Source organism: Varroa destructor, unplaced genomic scaffold (assembly GCF_002443255.2).
Source record: "Varroa destructor unplaced genomic scaffold, Vdes_3.0 BEIS01000001.1, whole genome shotgun sequence".
In the NCBI taxonomy this organism is placed as follows: Eukaryota; Metazoa; Arthropoda; class Arachnida; order Mesostigmata; family Varroidae; genus Varroa; species Varroa destructor.
Window position 1 is genome coordinate 23144892 of NW_019211454.1, and position 26662 is coordinate 23171553.

The 26662-nt window shown below is 41.8% G+C and overlaps 1 long non-coding RNA gene across 2 annotated transcripts in view; it reads right to left on the reverse strand.

Annotated features, from left to right (window-relative positions):
- LOC147758403 (uncharacterized) overlaps positions 1-26662 on the reverse strand; it is a 67696-nt gene that overhangs the window by 19553 nt on the left and 21481 nt on the right. The window contains exon 2 of one of the 2 annotated variants that reach the window (XR_015325889.1): positions 802-1213. The exons of the other annotated variant lie outside the window; for it this stretch is intronic. This is a non-coding gene — a long non-coding RNA (uncharacterized LOC147758403). Of the gene's footprint in view, positions 1-801; positions 1214-26662 lie in introns of those variants that run through there. 2 annotated transcript variants of the gene reach the window in all.

Below are 26662 nucleotides of genomic sequence, written 5' to 3' on the forward strand. Positions count from 1 at the left end.
CAGTAATTATTTACCATTTCGAAACGCAGCAGCGCGCTTAAAGGCAGTGCTTTTTACTTGCCTTAGTTTTTCATTTTGTAAGGCTTATATCTACAAACTGCGCAACTGTACATACAGCAATATAGAGACTGCGTTACTAGTATTTGTACGCCCTTCTTTGATGTATGTTTTCTCCCCATGAGTAATAGCCACCTGCTAATCTACTGCATCAGTTGGTCGGCATGTCTAGCCAATGGAAAAGAGTTCGCCCATTGCTGCTAACGTGGGCCTACATACGCTTTTGTCCGAGTGTATGAGTATAAAAATTGGTTACCCTGTCATTGCCTAAGCAAGCTAAAGTCAGATCAAGCGAACTGACAAAGCATGATCCTCCTTGCAGCTTAACACTTATAAACGTGTATCTGCCGGTCGTGCTGTGTCATAAAAGCATCGTTTTTATAAACAGTCTGTTCCTCGGGAGGTATGAGTGTAAAGTTAGAACGCGCTGAAGTGTCGCCGGTCCCTCTATTCTACCGATGACTGTTAAGTTGTTTGCCAAAAAAGAATTAATGGAGTCTCGCCGACAATTCTCTCAAAATAGCTTTATTAGAAAGCCATAAGTCTTTCATAAATCAATCAAATAAGGGCAGCTAGCGACGAGACACCACTCATTGTTGTCTACGCTAATAAGTATGGCTGACTTGCTTTTCAAGTTACCTTTACAACGTAATAAATGGCCTAGTGTTTTCTCTATTGCGTCAATTTACAGGAGTTGTAAAAATATCTCTAGCTTATATACGTACACAATGTTGTGACGGGTAATAGCATCATTCCAGCAAAATGCCCTTTGGCACAAGCATGCATTAGGACATCCCACGCCAACGATTAGACCACATCGCCACTTGTCGGAACGACGTGGCAAATCTAGACGGGGAAAAAATAGCACGAGTTGACTTAGTAGCGTTTTCTAAGCATCTGTTTCACTAGCAGACCCGCACAATGCCTATATACTCATTTGGTTTGTCCTTTTCTTTGTATAGGCAAAGCGCAGAAGCAACGCATATATGTTACCTAATTATATCCGGGTGAACGTAATCATCGGGCTTGCAGTACTGCGTTCCTGTAAAGTCCATATTCAGTCCACGTCGAAGGTCGAATCTCGTTGAACATCTACTCGCTGCTGCAGTAACGTGGTGGCGACGAGACTGAGGTACGAGGCCCACATCGCAATTAACTGTAGACAAATAGTTCCACCCTTAAAAAATGATATACTAAATTTATCTATTGTGATTCCTCAGCGCTCTGATCTCGTTTAGATTTGGCACAAGCGTCCTTTCTGTTGGGTCGCGGGCAGACCGGACAAACTATAGCTGAAAAACGAATACTAGATACATTTAGCGTAAATTCTATTTACTATTTCGTTTTGTAGTAGTACAGTTTGTTGTGTAATTAAGATTTTAAAATAGCCCAAATCGAACCGAACTAGGCAGAGTTCGCATTACTAGGTTGGGTGCTACGCTGCATGCCGAGACAACAAACCAACCTTAACGAGGGTGGGGTAAAAGGCCTAATAATTGACATGGCCAAACCTTCTGAAGGCTATGACATCGTATTACTATATTTACACAAGTGGAAATACGCCGCCTTTCGCATAGGTTACTAAGTGGCGCGTGTCAAAATGGGTTGGCGAGCGAAAGCCAGATGCCCGACCGAGTATGCGTCCTACAGCCATGGCTATTAACGGTGACAACCTTCATATGTTGTTCGATCTGTCCTTGGCGCTTCCATGCGTTGCCTTTTACATCTGCGTATAATGCGATAGCTGCCTTCATTATGCGTCTATTTCGCACAGATACCTACTACACTATCGGTTATTATCATCAATATGGTCGCGTGACTTGTCGATATTCCCTCTCAACTAGATCAGACACTTTACGGAAGATGGCTGGAGATGACGAAACTGATCCGGTAACACTGCTGAATGTACTCTAGTTTTAGTTTCCTATTGAACGCGGCATTACCATGCCAACAGGAAAAATCGAACAGACAATGAAGGAGTAGGTAGTGGATAAAAAATTAGGGCGAGAAACGACAGCGAACAAAGCTTAAATGGACTTCCTCTAAGAAAAAATACAAATGACTAAGAAGTATCAAGGCTAGACAACGCGTGTGCGATAATAATTACATTCAAGATAGATGGACTAGAGGAAAAGGAACATTGTAGTCTGGAGTTATATGGAAGAGAAGAAGCACCACATAGCTTTACAGCCAGTACCAACCAACATAGACGTCAAATACAATGTCCTTTTAATCCTGCCTCGCAAATAATATAATATGTACTTATATATATATATATATATATATATATATATACATATATATACACACATTATAATTAAAAACGGATTATAGGAAGAAAGAAAGTACTCTCACAATTTTCATCGACATCAATAGGAAAAAAAACAAATCTGATCGTCACTGAATGTTACAGAATCAGAAGGAACATTTGTCACGGGTTTGTCTGAAGGATTCTCCCGGAAGCCAACATGGATAATAAGCTCGGACGAACTCGCAGAGCCTGATTATATCTTATAGAAGCATTATGAAACTCAGAGCATGCAATAGACCTATTACACTGACACAGAAAAGAATAAATCGTTATCTATTGTACTTTTGCATGTGCTTAAGTGCCATTAAACATCGTATTACGATCGAAACGATAAAGTGATGAACCCGTCCTATTCTCTAATTGATCATATTTTATTGAATGCGATGCTAATGTGGTGAGAAGGCATGCCCAAGAAAATCTTTGGAGAAGTGGCCCGTTGACTGCCCAGATGGTGCACCCTACCCTTCGCCCTGTCACGCTCATGAGCGTCTTGTCTTCAGATGTCTTCATTCGTATTTTGAATCAGTAATTTTTGAGGAGAACAGTCATTATGTCGTCAGTGAATAAGAGATGCATACTGATAATGTTCCTATAGTTTGAATAGACCGCAATGATTCTAGCTCGACGTTCAACCTGCAGGCTTATTACTCAAACAGATTCATCAGAAAACGACAATGAAAGATAAATAATGATATAATCAACATTTTTTTTTATGCAAATAAACTACCGCACCGCTTCGATGACGAGATGCTCCAAAGTGATGAGCTGCATAAATAAGCGTCAAGATCAAAGTGGATATTAAACAACGTCTCGTTCATGAACCTGTTTTTCCAATTCACCTATTTCTGCCAAGCGTCAGACGAAACACCAACACTCGAAGAACGTTCCCCTGCTCGAAGCGCACTTATGAAAGCTCTAAGAAATGCAATCTGATTACTTCGTTCGAAACTTTGCATGCTGTTATTCAGTTGAAGCTTTAAGCAATTTTTTGCTATCTACGATGAACGCAGAAATTCTTAGGAGCTTCTGTTTCGAACAAAAAACTATAAACGGTGTTGTACGTCTCTATTGACCAACTAATATATACAAGTATACATATATAAATATATAGAATTAAGTAGAGATGAAAACAAAATCACAAGTTTGCACTGGCAAGCAAAATCAACAGCAGTAGCCCTTCGTTACTTGCTATTTTCAAAAGTTGGCAGGACAAACTTTTGTCCTGGCTCATACGACCCGTAAGACGCTTATGTCAGTTTTCTTGAAATGCCCGGTGACGTGTTCTAGGAGACCAGCGTTAGTGTGTGGAGCAGTCGAACAACAATAGCCGATTAAATCTTCTCCATTGTTATAGGTTGTTCCGATAGAACGATATAATGTGGCAACCCTTAGCATCAGAGAAACGGAGCGTGTTCCTATAAGGTCTGTACAAAACTATTCACACTTGACCACAGCATTGGCTTTTACTAATCATTGTATAGCTGGTTGGTCTTTCATTCAATTCGTACAACAGTTAAACATTTCATTGCTTTATATATATATAACGGTAGAACGATATCACAATAGAGCAGCTACGAAACGCTGATATTTTTTAAAACACTTGGCTTAAATCGTTGACGATATTATAGCGTTTAACATCATAAACTGGTTGAAGTGTTTGCAATATTCAAACTGGCCATAGCTAGTTGACCACAACGGATAGATGAATTTGCATGGTCCTCACAGGGTGTCGCCACTATGGATGTTTGTCCGCCCCCTATTCTTTGTCGAGTGCTTCGTCTTGCCAAGCGCCGCGAGCATCGGAACGTCTTTCTTTCTCGGCCTCTCTAACAGTCGCTTACCCCCCAAACGTCGGCGTGCTCCCTCCCGAGAAGTCTCGGGGGTGTCATCTGTGCATGTGCAATTCAGCAGCATCGCCTGATGCGCTACCCGCACCCATGCGGAGTCAACGTATTAGCTGTACCAGTAGGTCTACCTTAGCTAATATTATTCCTTCACCTTGAAAATACAAGCACATTAATCTAGTACATGGCCTATTTTTTCCAAAGTTGTTCTTACATTAACAAAATGCTGGTGACGATATCTGCAGATGGTACTGGCGCAGCTTTGGCATCACGTCGCCACCTGGAAAGGGATACAGCTCGAACCACCATCTCTAAAAATAGCCTGAGAAGCAAAACTTATTGCAAGCATTATCGGGACTCATACGATCAGCTTTGCGTATTACAGTTATTATAATGATTATTATTCGGTAGAATTACCCGTGGCACTAAATTTGTCTTCATGTGACCATTTCTACAGAATCCATTTGCGTAGATCTGATTTGTCGGCCGGCGAAAGATGAGTTTAACGTTATCCAAAAGGAAGACTCAGCAGCGGACGCTCCTCACATTCGAAATTTTGGGTCTGGGCCCACATACTTTCACTGTTTCTAAGTAAGACCAGGATATATTTCGCAATGTGGGCTGTTTCTAAAATAACCTCACTCGACATTTTTATGTTTTTCTTAATGTATTGATGGCCTAACAGTGCACGTAAACGTCAAACATTTTTGATATTACATAAGAGCTATACCTGGTTGCCAAAGAGAAAGCTGTAGCTATGTTGTATCATCTGATCACGCTAGCTATGGATCAACAAGTTTCAAGTAAGTTCAGGACTTTTCTGCAGTCTTTACATGAGCTAAGGACAGATATCTAAGTTAAAAAGCTTGAATATGATGCCAGCAGATTGTGTGCTACTGTGTTAACGTTAAGATACTGCAACCGATCTCAGAAGCCATACAAGTAATGCATATTTGAAGATCATTTCTACCTGAATAGGTATTTACTCAATCCACTCAGTAGCTGCAAATGGGGCATCTTAAGACGAAACTGTAAACAAGCTGCACTTCAAGAGATCTAGATTGTAATGAATAGAATGTATGATCTAGGCCCAGCAGTTTAGCGCTACTTCCCAGCGTTCCTATGTTGGTTTCAATAAGAACAATTTTTTTCTAGTAACAGTCCACATATGCTGCAACTTCGACGACAAAGGAATCTCATCTGTTTGTGGTTCCAACTCACCTAGTGTAGTTTTTTAAGGCATTACACTTAACGGTTCTCGATAAACGGGTCTACAGAAGGTCTTAAGATGCGAACCCCATCAGGTGATAGAGATACGAGCAGCAAAATTTGGTCGAGGTCTACCTGCCCTTCCGAAGTAAGCAATTATGCTATCTAAAGCTGGCTGCAGCTTAGAACTACGGCAACACACGCTAAATCTGCCGAAATGCAAGCATTGGTTCGCCATCGCCCAACGGAACAATGGGTGGAGTCTAAATCGAGTCGCTCAGACCACTTTGATTCAGTCATTACAGGAATTGTTTTTAATTTTCCTAAAACGACAATTAATTCCTGTGTGCGTATGTTTGCACAAATTCAAAGTTCAGGGCGGGGCAGATAAGTACAAATCCTAGTTCAAACCTCAGCATACCCGTAGCCTTGCACCCTATTTACATTCTTTTTTCGTATGTATTATTTTTTTTATTTACATGTATTACAGACCTTTGATGAAGCAGGATAGACCCATTACAGATCTAATAGTTATAATCTACCACCGGTACCACAACAGAAAGCTTATATACCTTAAATAAGACGCGCTTTTCAATAAAAGACGAGATCGATATACGACGCTACTACTTCTTAGCGTGCGTTCCACGAAGGACAGATCCTGAATTTCGTAATTAATTTAGAGATCTCTAAGCAACCGACAGGGCTAACCCTAACACATATATAGTTTTTATTGGAATACTACGATTTAAAGATAGTTGATCATTTGATTCAACTGCCATGTAACTCTTTATTACGATGGGGGTGTAACTGCGTAACGGCCCTGCCAAGAGACAGCTTTTCATCACCTACAAATAATATGCTTGAAGGTTCGAGACTTCATGAAGTTATTGATGAATACACTATTTATGGTCCAGAAAATTGGGTTGGACGTTCAATTTGTACAGTTTTAGGAGTCACTATGCGCATTTAATTCAGTTCAGTTAGAAGTTGATATAGAAACACGACAACGGTCGAATGTCTATTGTTAGCTAAGTAAGATGTGATAAGGTTTCTGGGTTTAATAGAAAATTGTCACCTGTTGACGTCACTTTTTTGCCGGGGAATTTTTTGCCGAGAGGTGCATGCTTATTTTTGAGGGAATTGCGATTTTGCTAGTATACTATATTTGAGACATGTACTAATGTATAATGTAACGCAACTTTCCTAAATGAAAGCACTGCAGCCAGATACCCAACAACCGGATATTGCTCCTGTTTTAGGCCTGACCGAAATCCAAGAACATCTGTTGCGTATCCTGACACTGGAAGGAACAGGTGTTCTGCTTCACTTTACCTACTGAAGGTCTTTCCGTCTTCGCTACACTATCAAGCGACATAACGAATAGCGCGTTTTCATGCACAGCAAATCCTGTCGATGCAACTTATTGTTTAGGTGTGGATCATGCTGAACGGGTCACGCGATGTTGTCGGTAACTTGTTCTTATTGGTTAGCTATACAAAATGCGCAGGGTACAACAAGGTCCTTTGATATGGTCGAAAAAAATCGCTTGAGCATTTGCATTTGTTATATATATATGTCTATATATTAAATGTCCGTCGTTATGATCGTTGCCCGTTTGTTATGCCTCTGGCTTTTCTTTGCTACCGCTCTTCTATTCATACATCACCCGTCTATCCTGTTTTTCTCATCCGAATTTGGTCCTCGTGGTCGTATTGACACTCATCAGTGCTCGTCTGAGCCGTCTCCAATACCGTACAAAACGATCTGTATGCGACAATGGAACCCGTATGCTCTCTTTTTCAATGTTCGATCCGGGTCAAATCAGCGCAATCCGACTCGAGTCAACATAACGCTAGCATCCGTCCTCTGTTCTATAGCACATCGACTCTGATTACTTCGGAACATGAACGAGGGGAGTGATATTGGGAACCGAGGAGAAGAATTGAGGGATCTAAGATGCTAGGAAACGGGAGTACGTACAGTAATGGCTTGTCGGGGTCGTAATCAAAGTCGACGTTATTGTTGAGGCTTCCATAGTGGCGCGATTTACTAGTTACTGAACCTCACCTCGAAACGCAATTGAGCCAGCCACAGATTGAAGGAGGTGAAGCTTACTCTGCCTCACAGTGAACTAAATGAAACGTCCCGAATTGCCTGGCCTAATTATGCTAATTTGCGCTACGAAAATCCTTCTTCAAGCGTGTTTAATACAAAATTGGCCAAGAGGAACAAACATCCTAGAAATACATTATTAACTATAGTTGTTTCCATACGGGATGCGCGAACACGCAACAGAGGTGCTAAAATTTCGTCACAGTTTGTTATTCACAGAACATTGTTTGAATGCAGAACATACGAAGTTTGAAGACGTGAAGTGCGGTTACTTTTTCACACAAACTGAAGTGGTACCATCATTCTTCACTTGCCAAATGCCATTTTTTTTGCATTGCTTAAATAGACATTGTCGTATGCAAACCATTTCGGTTGCGGAATCGACACAAGAATGAGTGTTATTTTAATATATGTTTGCTTATGTCGGATGCACGTTATGGAAAATCATTTAAATTTATAAAACATTGCGCGCTATAGAAACGAGTTCAATTGTTACATTCGTAAGAGGTTTTGTCCTTGTTGTTGTGACAGCAAACGGAATACGCTAAGACGAAGATCGATCGTAGCCGTAGAGGTGGAATCGCTGGGATAACAGCTGTGGTCGTAGCAGTATTCAAAGCGACAGTCGAAGTTGTAGCAAAATGCACACGATTTAGCATAGCGCATAGTTCCGGAAATCAGACGAGGGAATATTGTGGCAATGAAGAAGAACATGGAGCCTATAGAAAAGCTGCGTACGGCTGTTGCGATTCGGGGCTGGGTGAGGGTTACATCTGAAGGAGAATGAATCCCGGACGGGGGAAGGGTCGATCTCAAGATTTCCTCGACGGTCTAAGCCAGAAATGCTTACAAGACCTACAAGGCCGTAAGACCAACAGTCGCCAACCCCCTTTGATAGTACTATCGGTGGTGGTAATGTCTACAGCGGTAACAGCGGCTTCCTCTACAGTTTCGTTTATACCGCTTGAGTTATGAAGACGACATCGGACCGTAGATCTCTGGCTGCCAGTTGCACTACTGCTACCACGATCGCGATAGAGTTCTTAGCTCACGCGCAGCTGGGCCACTCTAGACCGATCTTCGACATTCGTAGGCAGGAAGTAGGCACATAGGGCGCTCGCACGAGACCTTCATCCTTGTGCGGATTTTTTGCGCTTTTTCCTGGGTGTAGTTGAGCGAAAAAGTTGCTTCACTGCTTTAGCTGTTGTAATCACGGCGATAGTAACTGTGGTTGCATACGGAGTGTGACCGCCTAACATCACCACCACAGAAGCTACTAACTCTACGAAATTGTGAGGCCGACCCGTGTAGAATTTGAGAGAAAGAAAACCCGTTGTTGCCACCACTTCGATCGCTCGATATGCACGTACGAATGTCAAAAAGTAGACTTCGGGCATGCTAAAAAGGTGACCCTCTGCGGTGCCATTCGTGTAGGACAGGACAAGCCAAATAAGGCCTCTGCTTGTGGGCTCACCGCTATTACTAAGCTCTCCTTTTACCCCCCCCCCCCCCCGCTGGCAAAACAAGTGGGTCAAAACAAAACGTTGAGCTGAACGAAGTAAATGTAAGCCAGGCCGACACAAGGAACATAATGTCAAGATGATAGGGGTTTTCAAAACAGCTATCGTTAGCGGCAAGGGTTTGGCATTGCACGCCTTCATTGGGAACAGTTCACTAATTGTGTAAACCTTTGCTAGCTATAAATTACGTATTTGAGCCTATTTCGGCAAAGAAAAAATTCACCTGTTGAAAGAGTTAACTTCAGGATATTATGCATCAACTCGGTTAATAAAGCAGTGCGTTAGGCGAATGAGGTACTTGAAGGTTTATGATACAATAAGGTGGCTTCCTGGACTAAGTATGGAGTTGTTGCGGCGTCGCTTTTTATTTAAAGACCTTATGTGGATCTCAGTACAGCCCAGGCAGCGAAAATGACTAACAGTAGAGCTAATTATAAACTAGCAATTCGTGTGAATATACAAGCATTAAATGTGATATACTAAAGAGTATTATTTTTTAGACGCCCTGACGGTAAACTGAGTTTGTGGGCAATTGATAGTACTTTAAGATATAAAACGAAAACTGCTCAAAATCTGTTGATACTGTTACCTTTAACGTAGGAGCAACAGGTTTATGCTGATACGCTATGTCTTTCCCTTTCACAACAGCCCACTTCAGTACAATGAATTATATTAGTAATGTAAATGTGTTAATAGTCTAAATCGTTTAGACAACTACTATTTTTACGTCTTGCTGCACACGTACGTCGGATTTAGATGAATGTACTTCTGGACAACAGCGGCTTGAAGTAAGTTTTTTCTTTTATCTCATATACCCGCTTTAGTCGAAGTGAGCAGCTGAAGACGAGGTAACTAAGACCACCCTGAAGTTTTATTTCAAAAAAAAAAAGTTCTTCATACTTTGCGTGTCGCTATTTCAAGATGAGAGATTATCAGGCTAAGCTCTTAATCAAAACGTGAAACGACAAATTTAAGGTAACGGTACAACGCCTAAGTAACAGATAGGAACTGCAAACAAAGGCTCCCACTTATTCGACCAATAAAGAAACAGGACGTCGATTCAATTGTTTTTTTTTTGCGTTTTCTAGATATATTGTACACCAACATTTGGTGTATACAATGGTAAATGATCCTGGCCTAATGACCGATTCACCGACTTCATTCCGATGTACTCAGCTCTAAAAAGTTAGCAACCAGATAAAAAAAAAAAAAAAATAAAGACATGGATTCTGGTTTGGCGCTGTTTAGATTAGCACAGGATCAAACAAACTTACGCACAAACATACGCGCGCAGAGCGCTCCAGATTATAAAAATTGAAAATCAAATGGCGTCAGAGAAAAACTTATCACATAACTGGTCTGAAATCTGCGATTACCTATTCAAGCCCGAAGCCCTGACGGCACATACAAATAGTCCTCTCCGATAGACCCAATCATAATGTTGCATGGTTGTTCACCTACACGATAATTTTAGACCTGGTGGTACTAACGGGCTTGTATGACTCGGTCTGCTCAGGACGTCAGAGACGTTCTTCAGAACGTGCCATCCCGTAGGGAAACGACGAATTCTATGCTTTAACATACAATGATAGCATTAAGAACATACACCATTTTGGGTATTATTACATTATACGCGTGTATATTACTTAGGGTTTTTTTGAACAGGGTAGGCAGTGAGCGTACAGACCAAAATTGCCAGAAATTCAGAATATGCTAGCACTAAAAGTTAAAAAGTTTTAACTGTTTATTTAGTCTTAGCTAGGCATTGCTATACAAAATGTCGCCATGCCCACGATCGCAGTTAAATACTAATTTCGCTTATCCAACAAAGTCAACAGTTGGTTCGTCCACAGATACATAAACTTTCTATTGATTCTGCCGGATCATTTTTTGACAACTGTTTGATAGCGTGAGTCGGGTTCCCACCTTAGAAAAATTTAGCTTACTTTTCTACCGTCGTTTCTTTAACGCGCTTTTCACTCTAAGCGCTCGATGTCTGCACTCACTACCCACATACTTATTTACCACCACTTGGCCACCATGTTACTTTCGTCAGTCAAAGCATGCTTATTGGAAGCTTCTATCTGTACAGCATGTCAACTCATTTGAAGCTCTGTACAGCTCTGCTTCATGGCCAACGGCTCGTAAAGTCGCATTGGGCACTGATTTCACGCGGGTCTTCACCGAAATATCCCAAACATTTCATATACCGACTTCAAGTTATTTAGTATCTCGACGAGGCAAAGAATGTGAGAAAGAGCTACAACTGACTGTTTAAATCTGCTAGACTATTAATAAAAAGAGTAGATAGATGTTTTCAAATGCTTTCCCTCAATGCGCGAAGGCTATGTTTGCCTGAATGAAAAGCAGTCGCCGATGATGCGGGTGGATCTGGCCAGCGATTGAAATTACAGTTGTCTAGACGTAATACACACATATATCGCAATCGACCATTTTGTAACAATATTTCGGCTCGCTTCTATTAACATCAGTGGGTTTTTGTGTTACCCTTTGAATAGTTCCCTTCATTTGAGATATTCACACAGTTTACCAACGAGCTTGCCAGCTTGGGTAATCCTATTCAGTGCATTGTGGGTAGCTATTAATTTTATCGCTATAATAAATAGCTCGTGATGCTCAGATCCTGAAATCTTCTTCATTTGGTTTATAATTCAAGTGGGTACAGTATGGTGTTTGTATGCAGATGCTTTGCCTATAGCAAGAAATGCAGGAATTTATCTATCGGAATAACTTGGAACTCAAAGAACGGGGTTAGAAAGGCTTCCTATTTGGCCTTGTGTCTTATGCTCTGTGTCCACCGTACACAGAAAGCTTCCTTGTTTTCTAATTTAATGATATGACCTTTATTTGTGCCATACCGCGTTGTATTTGCAGCTTTTGCGTGTGATGGACTCGATGTCTCCGATCTATACTTTTCTAAAGTACGAAATAAAATCAATATATTAACTACAATACGAAACGCAAATTCTCCCAATGGCCCCCAGATCGTACCTAATGTATGTGGCAATACGTTATGCGCTTGTAACAACTAGCGAAAATGACCCATTACTTCGAAGCTACCCAAATCCTTAATAACGTACTATTTTTTTTATTTGCTCTATGTCAGCCTTGAATAAGGAGCTATATCATACAACCGATCGAAAGCTCACTTTAAAGCAATACGGACTACAGAGTTTCTATTTGTTCTAGCCGTTGCCCAGACAAGATGTAATAGTTTAAGCATCAACAATTCACACGGGAAGCTTGGGCGCGTGCTAGGGAAGAATTTGCGGCAAACTTCCATATTTGTAGAAAACTCTTCGCTCTGACCGATCGCGAAACCCTTTGTTAGGGGGGCAAAATACGAATCTTTTGTGTCTAGACGATTGCAGCGATTATTTTAAATTGAAAATATATGTGTATATAGTGTTTGAATTTGCTTTGGGATCATTGTTTTAACAGTCACGAGTGTTTTTTCTGGTCAGAATATTACACCATGTATTTGACGTCGTTTCACTCGTTGACTGATAGAGAGCACACAAGGTCATTTACATTATGCGTAATTGTTCTGAGAACTAAATAAAAAAAATGTTATGGGCTTCATGTCTGTAGTATATAACAGCCGTTAAATACTCATTGAAACGTTTAGCTCCGAGCACGAGACACAGTATGCCTATGCCTATGCCCAATTGCTTTGAGTACGGAAGTACCTGTACGGTTTACGCGATGAAATACATTGGAAACCATACATAAGCCATAGCGTTTGCGTGCTAGACATCTTTCAATAGACCCGCACGTTATGTACCGTGTCACCCAGCGTGGATTAAACTAGCAGTTTTTTCCCCAGCAGCTCGCCCAGTTAATATATTTCTCATTGTTCATTTTGTAAGGTGCTTTATGAGTGCGATCCAAACCGTCACGATTAAACGCATCTTGAAGGGTTCAATTAATTTGTACTCTTTCTACTCTACTTGTATTTCTTATCTTACTTAGTGCACAAGATGCTCACTAGCGCGCTTCCGGTATTACACGCTAGTTCTATAACTAAAACCAGAGCCAGAAATCATTCCATGTAATTTACAAGTCGTGTATAAACTGGGGCAGGCAAGGATTCCGACCTTCGGTCGCTAAGGCCCTAGAAGAATGGCTACGGCACAACAAAGAGCTGGCGTCGACGAACCTGAAGGGAATGACAAGAGCGGAAGAAAAAGAAGGTTGCCTAAACCTTATAACAGCTGCAGCAGTGGAAAAAAGGGAAAGTGCAAGAACTAAGACAAAAGTGTGGCTGGATAAAAGACGACCTAACAGAGGGCGAACCTGGGCAGAAACGGATGTCTAGCTCGAACGCTTAGGTGGTCGTGTATACGTACGAAGTTGAATAAATATGCAGAAGGACGGAATAAAAAAGCCAAGGAGAGTATGGCAAAAATCACTGGTCGTTCGCTGACGCCGTTAATAGATTTGACCTAGTCAGAACATTTTGTGCCTGTATCCTGGTAAAGGAATACTGCACACAACAATATGTAACGCCCTGTGTTCTGGCTGACAGCAACGAAGCCAGCGGTTAGAGGTGACCATCTGCTGTAGTCTCCTTTCGTCCTCCTCGCGTGAGTGCGGAGGTGTGGGGCTTAAGAGGGGCTGCGGGTGAAGGGCGGTCTCTGACGAAGGCGAAATGCATAGGCAGGAATTTGCATAACAACAAGAAGGATTGTCGACGGCAAGGGCAGGCGCGGCAAGGACACGGTGATGGCAGGGGTTTGCGCACAGACGCCTAGTGGACGAACAACAGCAGCATCAAAGAGGAGGACAATGTCCTAAGCGCTCAACTTGGGCAGGTTAACAACAGTCGAACACAGTTTTCGAATTCGCCCGCCAACAGACAGCTATATCAGACTTCGAATAGAGCGATATAAAAACGGTGCACATCATTTATTTGAAGCCATCATATTTATATAACGACAATACGCTTGAAATTAAATTGGCATACTTTTGACTATTCTTTAAGTGTGTTTCAGCGCTTAGATTTCCTCGTCGGTCAAGCAGAGCACGTGTGTTGCACACGTTACGTTTTACATGGCTCACGCTTCAGGGCCGCTACCAGATTGTCGGCAGATGCAGTCCTTTAGATGTCTCTCCAAAGCCCTGTGACAACAGCAATAATCGAAACATTACATGAATCAATGAGACAGCCATCATCTTTCGGAGTCTGTAGATCCAGATTGACGACAGCCAGAGAAGTGGAGAGGAAAGCGCAGCCGATTCTGCCGGAAACACCTTAAGCAAATAAATCTTCATGAACAAACTAAAAATCTTCAACAATTTTGGAATACATCAGATAGTGAAAAGGAATGACCAAAAAGTTTAGGCAATATACCTACCCTATACCGCTGGTATTAAGCAACTACATTGTGCAACTATGCATTGTCCTATTGTTATAATCAACGTCAGTATCCATCGGTTGACTTGTCGTTCCAATCTAACTTGTTGTAGCCGAGTCTTATCTTAAATCCTATATGATATCGTTTTTGGCAATGCCTTGGATTTTTCCAAGGAGACATTTTCCGTTGAATTTAAGACATCTTTTCTTTGGCCTACGAGTCTCGAAAATATGTTTGTTTTTTTAGCTCAATCAAAATTTCGCTCATTTTGTACAACTTAGGGGTGAAATTATACTTTTGTGAACATATTTAAGGGTTTGTAACGCTGAAATAATAATAATAAGAAAGGTAAATTTCAGCTGAACAGCAAGGTTAATGCAGCGGGTGATTCGAAATACAAGAATGTTTCTGAGCTGTTACTGATATTAACAGAATTAGGGGACATGGCAGTCAAATCGTAGGTCTGTTTCTGAATTTGGTTTAACTTTACACATACAGGTGGGGCATGTGCCCAGTCTACACATTGAAGATTTTAAAGTCAAGATTCGGAAGGTTTTTCAAATAATAGGACACATGCAGTATGGTGGCCTATTAAATAGGCAAATAATAATATTTTTTTTTCACCTACGTCTACGTTTGGATACACCACACTTAAATATATATACTCTGTTTCAGGCACAGGTTGGTAAACGAAGGATGACAAACTACACAAGCGTATCTTCAAGACGGAGTATATATCTAAGGTTACTCAATAAGAGGATTGATTTTAAATTAAATACAATCAAAGTCGTTAATATTAGATTAAACTAGAACGTTTTAGTTGGACGACAAGTTTACTGCGATGGTATAACTGTTTAACAATAACTTTCTTGGCCTATTTAGGTTAAGATGGATGTGACGCGAATGAATTGTTAACCAAACGACAAAACAGGCGTTAGGCGAGGCTACCTATATAATATTTTCTATTTTCAGTGGCATGTCAGACGCCCTTAACAAGTCATCAGATTTTTACATATTACGAATCGCAGCGAACATACTCATGACTTATGGCAACCTTTTCACCTGATCTACAACCTGAAAGCAAAAGCGCGTGAGGATATACACATGTGTACATTGTAGTTTCTGTCAGACAAAATCACAGATAATGCTGTGCGGTATTACTGATAATATGCATCTATTTTGGTTTGGAGTTCTGCAACAGAGAATCATAAATTAAAGAATTTCTAGCTTAAAACTCTGTCAAGTTCTTTCCATCCTCTCATCAGATTGCTCCTTCTCTCCATCAAAATCAATGGCACCCAGTCTAAATTGAGTTTGTGCTCAATTCAATGCGGCTACTTTACAACCGCAAGCTCGAAATATCTGAAAGTTCGGTCTGCGAAACGCGACGATAACCGCAATCTCCTTGATGGCTGGACCCCATTGCCTATTCGCTATTTCAAATAATGGCACCAGTTCACAACGACCATTCTCCTGGTGCTGCCCCCGTGCTCAGCTAAAATCAGACATCAGGCAGATCAAAACGACAATCAAGCAATGGAAACCGAATTGTCCAACATGACGAAGAGTCGGGATATCTCAGGGAGAGTTCTTTTACTTTCATCTTATCTTACCCACTCGTTCATACAAATTGGCAGCCTTGCTTAATACAGGGGCGCAGAACTCCTACTTGGGCACAGGCTTTTTTTGCCTTCCGCCCTTCCCTCTGTACAACTGCTCGTATACGACCCGCTTCCGCAAGTGGCCTTTTAGTAAAGATCCCCTCACCAGCCGAGGCGCTTGCAATACTGCATTTTCTACGATTATCCTTCCTGAGAGGCGAAATCACATATGGAATCTGTGTCGCCAACGCCGATAAAACATCCATACACAGCTTAGATCAAACATTTTCGCGTACGATCATACACAGGCTAAAGTACCTGTATTATATTTCGCTCCTTGTTTATCTTGAGAGTGCTTATAGAGGACTGTTTTAAAAAATCATAGCTCATACTTATCTCTACTATTTTACTCTGGGAAGTTCATGTTTCCCCAACAAATCCAACCTATTTTTCGATGTTCAACGACACCGCGAAATAATTTACGGTTATGACGTGCAGTAAAAACGGCGTTGTTTGTCGCAGTGCTGCCCAACGGTCACAAAGTACTAGCCTGTGCTAGACATATGCTTTGTGCTGGGCGGATTAGTTCAGATGTGGCGCTTATTTAGGAAATATGGGACAGAAGCCATTCAACTAGATTGACAACCGACTCATTAGAAAAATTATGGATCAGTTCAACACGGACAAGAAGATTGCTGTTAGAAACCTATCTTCAGCCAATTGTTGCGCGTAATATCTTTCGACTAATACAACTTCGACTTTAAATGTACTTCGTCTCTTGCACGTTGATACTGTTATCAAAAGCTGAGTTACAGGCCATCATCATAGTCTACGCATCAACACTGTATAGAAGTTCCACGATTTGAAAAAATCTCACACATACGCTAACAACGGAACTCTTTGAACGTCTCGTACACTAGAACGCACCCTTTCTCAATCCTAGAAAAAAAAAAAAAAAAGTTAAATTCCCGAATTTAGACCGGGACTACAAGGCCTTCTTGTCACACAGCCACTTTCTGGGGCACCCCCGCTTCCTCATACTCGCGCCCCATCCGGCGGCAGTTCCCAGGCGTCGACTTGGAATAATATGAAATTAAATTAAAGTCACCTCTTTTCGATTCCATTTCCCACTGGAGATAAGCGGTGGTGCCGCCAGCGGTGCGGGCGGTTTTGGGGTTCCAGTCGTCGGAAAGAGTGCTATTCGATTGCGATCGGTGAAACCCGCTCCGAGCAGGCAGCACGCAGATAGCTACCTAAGATAAGCTCAGCTCACAGCAATTCTGAGTATGAACAGACAGGAAGATGACTGGGCCGGGGTTAAGGTAGCTTGCCTTCAAGTATTGAGCTACCAAACGAGCTTCGTCGATAATAATAGTAAATAGGCTACTGAGACGGAACGAAACGAGAGTCCGTGCGCCGACTTTCGATACAAGCCATGCTTTTGGAAATACATAGACTATATTCCAACTGCCGGGAGATCGAACGCAAAGTATTTAAAATAACGTCGTTGTCGGCAAAATGGTTAATGATTTGTTTGTGTCCGTCGAAAGACATAACGTCAAACACGCCCAACTCTAAACCGTCATCATTGATGCTGTGGTTATCACAGGAATCGACCCAACGATTACCGCAGTCGTTATCAGAACGCGTAAGCGTACGTTGATGTTAGGAAACATCAATGCCAAAAGATTAAGACGCTTTAGATGCGAAAGCACAGGCAAGATTCAGTCTGCCCAGGTATTTTCTCAAAGCTGGACGTGTTTGTAATGTATAGAGTATCACAAAAGTCAGAAAGCGGATTGAGAACAGATCGAAGGAGTCTAATCAGAATATCTCGTTCCTTGCCATCGAAAGCAAGCTTCCAGATTTTAAATGTATGTTTCATGCGTAACGTTATAAGATACAAATATCGTTTGGATTTACTGTTTCTTTTCATTAATAATTTAAAGAACACTATGAATTTTGAACATGTTATATATTTGCCATTTTCAACAAAATCTATACAGATAACTACGGATTTGCCTCCATAAGATATCGATGTTTTATCCGTATATTTTAACGTTATCTAGAATATCGAAAATGAAGGCTAACTGCTATCAGAGCTCTACCCGTAGGCATCTGCACATTCATCTAAAATACGCACAATATGTAAAGGTAGATTTACAGAGAACACTCGACGTATTTAGCTCATGAAAGATATCTTCTTGTGTTATGTTGTTATAGTCTGTCTTAGAAATTATCATGGCTGAAACCAGCCACAGACAGACGAGAGTAACTGAATGGCTTGGTGCGCCTCGATAGGTACACACTGACATACATACATGTACATACATATACACGCTTGTACACGCACGTAGTTTAGCTGTCCCCTATGCATCGTAATTGTTGTCACCGTAGCTGTCTTGACCCTCATAGTGAAGTAAATAGAAAAAAGCAAAAGCAGACAAAGGTGGCGATGATATTTCGTGCGAAGCGCGCTCGGGCCGTCTGACTTGCCATTCTCTGGTCGGTTCCCAGCGGGGGGGTCTCTCACAAGCGTCTCCCGCATGCAATAGTCCTCCGTTCAGTGTGAGGCCATCTACAAGCCCGCGTGCATGCCCGTTTCGCTAGGTACCCCTTCCCATATGTGTACCTCCTATCAGACCAAGCTACCACGATCGCATCCCTCTGTCAACTCATAAAGTCTCCGATTTTGTCATTTTGACCCCTAATTCCAATAACCCGAGCGCGCCAAAGATATCGAGCCCACTCACGAACAGCAGATAGATATCTTTGAATCAGCCCAAACTTCATCAAAACATTTATCGTGAAGCCACGTCAGGTGACATGTTCTATAGAACAAGTAATGCATCATATATTGCTAATTAATACATTTGGCTAACAGCCACCGCATTTATATACATGTATAATGAAGAACATGAGGTAAACCGAGCTGTTATATTTCACACTGCCGTATTGCTGAAGTTAATAGTAGTGCGAGCCGTAACTTAAAACGTGCAGTTGACGTGAGCGGGCCAATAACTTCCTCTAAATAATTTGTTATATTTCTTTACCGTCGAAAATAGTCACTTAACAGGCAGAGTAAGCTACCAGCCAGCCTCACGTCACAACAACGTCACAAACAACAGCGTCAGATCGTTTAAAAAAACTCCTGAGTAGCCACGAGCTCTTAAGCGAAACCGTAACTAACAGACCTTTCTGCCTGCAGCAAAGGAAGATAAGTGATCAAGATAATCATTAAGTAATTCCTCATCTTAGAGGCTATATAGCTGTTTATACCGGCTATATAGTTGTTTTTTTGCCTAACGCCGGATACGAGTCAACTTAAATCTTGATTGCCGCTAGTAGGTTAAGCAATTTGTTGACTCACGTCCCGGGCATACATTATTCGAGAGCGTTCCTTTTCATATCCAATGAGCAGGAGCAGGATCTAGTGAGCACGTGGCCCTCTCTTTCCGGGGCAAAAATATAGTAGACCGGCTCTTTTCAAGTGAGGGGGGGGGGGGGGCATCGTGTTACATGTAGAAAACATTATATTCTTGATAAGTTTCGATTACGAGATCAAGTAGGGTGGAGCGCGAATAACAAAAGGAACGCAAAAGGCAAATATTATAATAGAAAACACACATACACTCTGACAGCTCTTACGGATTAACATAATGGGGTGTCTTTGGTGGTAAGTGACAGCTGGTTGAGTCCATCGTAGACACACAATCGCATCTGCATATCATAGGTGTGGTAAAAAAAATCCATAACACTTATTTTAGAAATTGTGCTGGCGTCTATAGGTAGGATTTGACGTTAGGCTTTTTATCAGCCATTTTCTAACAGAGCTCTTCCTTAAGCGTTTCTGTCACAGGGCTAATTTTTGTTTACAATGATCGCTGCGGATCCTCCATAGAACTCAATGCCAGGTTGAGCTGTGACGTTGGAAAAGCCCATATCGATCAATGAACGAGCCCAGGAGGCAATTATCACCGGAAATTCAAATAAATTTTCTCGAAAACTACGAATGGCCCCAAATCTGGATCGGTTCGAGAAGACTTAAGTTAGCTATACTTAATAGAGAAATGTACCCAGACCGTTGGGTCTTTTTCATAGTTAAACGCATTGTGACTGTTTTGCCATTAAGCCGACATTTATACTTCGCATGGTTCTATATTCGATTCTACTTCGATTTGCCCAAACGTACACAGCCCTTAGGGCATTCTGAGTGATAATCAGCATTGTATCTAAGTTATAATGTATTCAAGGTAAATTTATTGATGAAGCATCTAAAAACTGAGCTTCTTCTGACGTTTAGGTGCCACAAACAGCTTCTTTTTGCCTCTAACAAGCGCTAAAAAAAAAGGGCAATATAAAATACGACGATATCGATAGTAGCATCGTATGCAGCGCTTCAACGTCCGCTTGACAGATTACGTTTCACGGCGATACTCCCTTAAAGTCATACACGAACGCCGTTATTCGTTTCCGGTGAGTCATTGATTGCTCTTGATTTCCATATTAGTTCTATGCGATATGATTCCTGTATCATATTGTTTGGTATCGAAAAGTATCGTATCGTTATCTAGCGTCTCATCTAAAAATTAAAATATTAATATATATATTGGTTGCTTTTAGAAAAGTAATCAAGAAGTACGAAGCAAATAATCGTGGATGATTCAATGATAAGCCATCACTTGTACGTTAGTTTTATTTTGGAGGCAAAAAGCGGGTTCGTTACGTATTAGGTAGTAATAACCTATTATCATGGATGGGCAATTAGTTGGGGGGGGGGGGGGGTTGGGATATTCAGCTTAACCAAGATCAATAGTATTTGGTGTGGTATGAAATCAGGTGATCACTACCTAACCCGCATAGGGAATAAATTACCCAAGACTGAAACACAATAATTGAAATAAACTATGTGTAGCTGAACTTTACGCGTATATCCATATAGCTTATATATCGGACTTCTCGGTCAGTGTTACACTGACCGAGAAGTCCGATCAGCTTGGGAAATTTGATTTATAGAACTATAGTTTACAATTGAGTTTCCTCTCGGTGATGACACATTGATGGATGTCAAATTCTTTGAAAAAACAGAATAGGCCGTAATATGAGTCAGGCTTCTAGTCACTAGAATGCTGACTCATATTGAATGAAGAAGAAGAAAAAAAGCTACTCCGCTATTATCCAAAATATCTTTTACTGTCAGTACTCGATTATATAAAGGCAGATTCTCTTAATTCTGGCTTTAAATATAAGCAGACAGGTTTAACAAAATATACCGAGGAAGAAAAGCGAACAAGTAAACTTAGAAATAGCTCGAAAAATAGACCTCTATACCAAATAAGCTGAAACAAATTCTGTAAGCCTACCTTTTCTTTCAACTGCAGTGTAGTTTTCCTCTCTATAAATGTACGCCTCACGTATCGAGGCGTCCACGTCTGCCTAGCCTTCATGTAGCATATACGATACGTCAACGCTTAAATGTGGATTAATTAGAAAAGATTAAGTTCAACCGTTTGATCGCCCGTTGAAAAAGAAGGCAGACCAATATATGCCATGAGTTTCCGAGTCAGCACGACGTGCAAACTATCTCTTACCACAGCAGCTTCAAGTCAAACGATCCATCTGATCTGCTGCTTTTCTCTTTCACACAGAGGCCGGAATTAAAAGCTTCTTGCCAGTTTGAGTCTTCGACTTTTTCAATTAGGTATGTGCACGTAAGTGTACAGACGAGCAAATGTATAGTTCACGCTGGGCATAAGCATACTGACTGACGAACAGGCACCAGAAACTTTTACAAAATTTAAAAGTTAGGTATCTGACGATATCGAAGCGGTAATATCTACTACTAAATATTATACAGAATAAGAGCGGAGAGACAAAAGTACAATTACGAGACTGGTAAACTTCGTGATAAATAACTCAACAGCAAGAAGAAAGCAGTGTCGCTAATTTCATTGCTGGCCAGCTTACAATATTTAGCTCACTCAGAACATCTAGAATGAAGATCTCCAGACAAGAACCAGAAACGCCCAGCACGCAGAGCAGTGTTCACTCAGTTCTTAACCGTGTTGTATGAAAGGGGAATGATGATGCCAAATGGTGCAGACAAACGACATAAGCCGTAAAAGTGCTGCCGTAAATCAGGGTAGCCACCTGCACGGCACGTTGAAGCACGCTTCGATACAACAGGCACGACATAGATTCAGCCCATATCAGTCGAAGCGGGTCTAAAGCGATGTTAGCAGGCCCACAGGTTTTTAAGCAGAACCCAAGCACCGTGCTTACTACTTGACGATGTTAGCTATTGATTCTGTAACACGCGCAGGTTCCCGTCAACAGCATTCAGGTCGGTAGATTTGACGTTATGGTCGATCGATTAAATACAGGTAATCAGATGTAGAACTAACGTAGAATATCTGCCAGCTGGCCTCTTATATCACGGAAATGACAGCACAGCTTGTCACCGGATAATAGAAAAAACAGATGGAAGGAGGCAAGCAATTAGGCGCCGCCCCAGCGGTGAATGAAAAGAAGAATTAATTACATCTTCGGTTCTGTTTGGAACCAAATTCGAATCGTACGATTTACCGTAAAGTCATCTTAATCCATCGCATAGTAATTGCCGAGCAATCTTTTACACTCATTATTCTTTATTTAACTAAATGCGGATAGCATTTGGTGGAATTATGGTCTTCGCCCCAATTTACCACTTGTCAAATCGATATCGAAGACGTTTCGCGATGCGTCGTACGGTTTTCCCCATAATTCATCGACATTTATCTAGACAACACTACCTTTGTCCCATCAAACGCTCAAAGAAAGATGAAGTATACCAGCGTCTGCTGCGCTGTCAGCGGATATGAGAAAAGTTTCGTTCCGTAAATGAATGACGTAGAGACAGCACCTTTAACCCGACGGATGGGTGTGGAAAACTTGGACGGTCAGATCACCCTCCCTGTCGAGAGTTGGAGCGCTTCTAATCCAACTCAATCATTGGTGCTGCTTGCTTGCTTACTCACTCACTGGCAATAGCGGTCGTGGCGGTAGTATTTGGTCCGCGTCTCTCCACCCAACCCCGGCCCATTTCTCTTTCTCTCCTAGCTGCTGCTAGCTCAAAGGGATACGAGCCCAAAGTGGCGAGGGCGCTCGACGTCCTCTCCCACTGCGCGGCATGCTCATCGTTCTGGCAGGACCGGTCTCACAGACGGTTCGCTTGTTAGCGGATTCGTAGCGGCCGGTGGGCGACGTTAGTGAATTGCTGTTGGGCACACCATTGCGGCCTCTGGTCGTCTCTGAGAATCGGGCGAAGCTAACAGAAAGAGGACTATTAGAACGAGTCGGAGAAGTAGTTGCTTTGCAATAAACCCCACTGTGCTCTACTCTGGACCTAGCTACATACTGCTGATCCGAAAAAGCATCGTTTAGCTAGTTACTTTGATTAGTACCACAAAGCGCAGCCGACGACATGTTTATACGGTGACTTTCTAGCTTTCAGTGGACTAAGAAGTAAGTCCTGTTCTGGCAACAATACGTCATCGGCCGAACGCGTCGCTGAGGCCACTTAATACTGCCAGCGTCTGTTAACCAATAGTAATTGCTGCGTGCCTTCCCTTAGAGGAACAATCGCTTACAAAGCGCACAGAGCTTCCTTAAGCCGCCTATCTGTCTCCGTTGGATCGAAGAGAATCCCAGCAAATGTGCCGTACTTCAAGCACGAGGTGCACAAAACAACGCAAGGAGGCATCGCCTGTAGATAATGGTGTCGCTTAGCAATACAAAAACCTCGCCAGCGACAACTGGAAATCTTGCTTACAACAAGGACATGCGTCGAGTCTGAGAGATACTACTTTTCTAAATAGAAACTAAAGCATTCGGGTGTCAAGCATCTGCTATCAGGATTGTGGCAGTAGGTGAAGCTTCATGCAATGTCCTTCAGCTCGTAATATCTTCAGGCGTCCGTTCAGCGGAGTACGGCACTGCGAAGTAGGAAAGAAGGACAGCAAAGGCGTACGACATGTTACTTGTTTAGTCTTGGCCACCGTGGCACAAGGTGACAAGTCACAAAAACAATTGGTGCCATATAAAATGATCTATTTTAGCGAAAGTTGTCGAAAATTTGCTAACTTGTTTATTAGTTGATTTTGCGGAAACTGAAAGGTGCCCAAGTTGAAACTGGATTATACTCGACCTTATCGATACCTACTACGACCCATGTGTTTGTGCGTGCATAAATTCTTATCGTAATAGTTGGATACTATAATCAACATCGTGAACGTCAACACACAAAGGGAACGCTACGATTTTAAAGGACCCAATTCGCTAACAGGATAAATAGTAGTTAGGATCAACCTGTTACTGAATGAGTCTCTGTGTGAGATTGAAGAATAAGGTAGTTGAGGCAAACGACGTTGAATCAGGATAATCCGAGAGAAAAGTGTCAATATTCACCGTGGTGAGGTTTAGCTTATCGGATTGGCAACGACAATAATCATATTCTTCTGCCTCGGGAACGAGCAAAGCCCCAACCAGCTCGGTTGCCTTGACAGGCTCGCATTGATTGAAAAGGAGGCCATGCGAAAAATAAAATAGGACAGAAGAGAAATAAACGTTTCTATCAATTGCTGCCCGCACAGAAAGTATCTAGTGATCAGATAGAAGATCTGAAGTTGTTTGGTTGATTATTGCTGTTATTGAGTGTTGTTTTCAGCCATCCTTTAACGCGCCCGTGGATAAAAGAAATAGAGACAAAAACTAGTGAGAAAGAACAACGCTATGGTTAGCAGTCGGCAAGCCCATGGGACTTCTCAGCAATAGAAACCCCACAGGTAGGTCGCGGACCTAGGTTAGTTAGAATACGCTCATTATTATGAACTTTCCATCGTTCATACCGCATACAATAGTAGAACCGCTCAGTGCTTGTTAGAGTAAATGAATTCTCTAACGGGAAATATATTGAATTCCGTACGCGTGCATATCGTATGCGTTACGTTTCTGAACTATCTTTGTGCACGTCGCAGTTGCGGCATCAGCTCAGCTCATCCAGAACAGAAAATACTTAAATGATCTACGTACTGTGTTAGCTAACGCAGTACGCATAGCTGATCATGTTCTTATCGGGATTTCCTGCAGTTTGATATACTCTATTCGACGGTACCTATTTCTTTCCACTGAGTGTTCTTTGCCAATAATTCAGTAATGGAATTATCCTAGATGAGCGGGATTCTGTCGAGTTCAATTGATTTTAAATCGAACGCTCTCACGTCGTCTTTGTTTTTTCAACATTTGTTTATCTGAAGTTCTCCAGCCGAGGTACCGTTGCGGGTTTGCTTGTTTTGTATATTTGTATTAGTCGAACGACAAATAGGCGTCCAATCACCATCAGACGCGACGTTGTCCCTTCGATCAATCTCGGCTATGCTTTCGAAGCTCTAATGCACCATCATAGGCTAACATAACTCTCCTGCAATGCATAGTCAAGTGAAGTTCTATGTCGTTCCATACAGTTGAATAGGAGACAACGGCCCTCTGCAATTTAGTGCCGAGCTACAGCCGACTGATTTTAATTCAGCCGTGTATCGTTAGCTAACTGCAGTTGGCCCTTCAGCCTCTTGTCGTGTATAGCAGAATCTGCATAGACGCGAAGCAAAACGTCGGAATTGTTTACACAGCACGAAAGTCACTCGATAAGATGATTGTACCCGAAGTACACTGATCAATTTCTCGCTTTTTGCTTCGACAATAGGAAGAGAGAAGTTCACATTAGTTGCAATCAATAATTGTTGCTACTGGAGTTGGATTTGGGTTTTTTCCGCAGTTTATTTGGGCTTTAAGTTATGGATTTATTTCTATCGAGACCAATGGCGGCAAATACGCCTGCAAGGACACTTCGCTTGCCGCGTCAAATGTCGTCGACGATTTTGTAGGCCAATGACTTGTTCGGTCAAATAGTTTTATACTAGGTTTCATAGACTGTGGGCTCCATAAGGGAGGGAAGCTGCTTTTGGTGACAGGTCTCGGTTGCCTTTGATAAACTCTTTGCGCTTTAGGCTTTGCATAGTGTCCTTTAAGGTAGTTATAAGCTACGTCGGTATGAAATAATTTACCGATTCTCAACAAGCAACATTACCCAAAGATTCCTTCATCCAAAAACTAGAACAATTCAATATTATATAACCTGCCTTTTCTATTCCATATGTATATGTATGCATATAGATTGCGGCAGCTCGTCCTTGTTAGCGTTTGATACTAATCAGAGCTATCATATTTGTATCGGTCTGTCTGCTTAGAGTTGTATGCATTTGTGGGGTTTCACCGACAAACAAAAACCGAACATACCATTATCACTACGTTACGGAGCGATCTTTTGTACTCAGAGCGTTCACGGACACATGACGAGAAGTCGACAGTGACAGCAAGCAATGGATAGATAGGTCAGCAGTCGTATGCTTTGTCGCCCATATTGGTTCGCTGTTAAACCGAACCGATATCTGTTGTTGCTTGTCCTCTGCCCCTGAGCGGACCAGGCCCGCAGCTCAATATCCCTTCAGGCCACACTGTAAGTAAGCATACAGGGAGCGTAGACAATGACAATAATAGTCACAACAACAACCGAAGCAACAGATGCGACACAGAG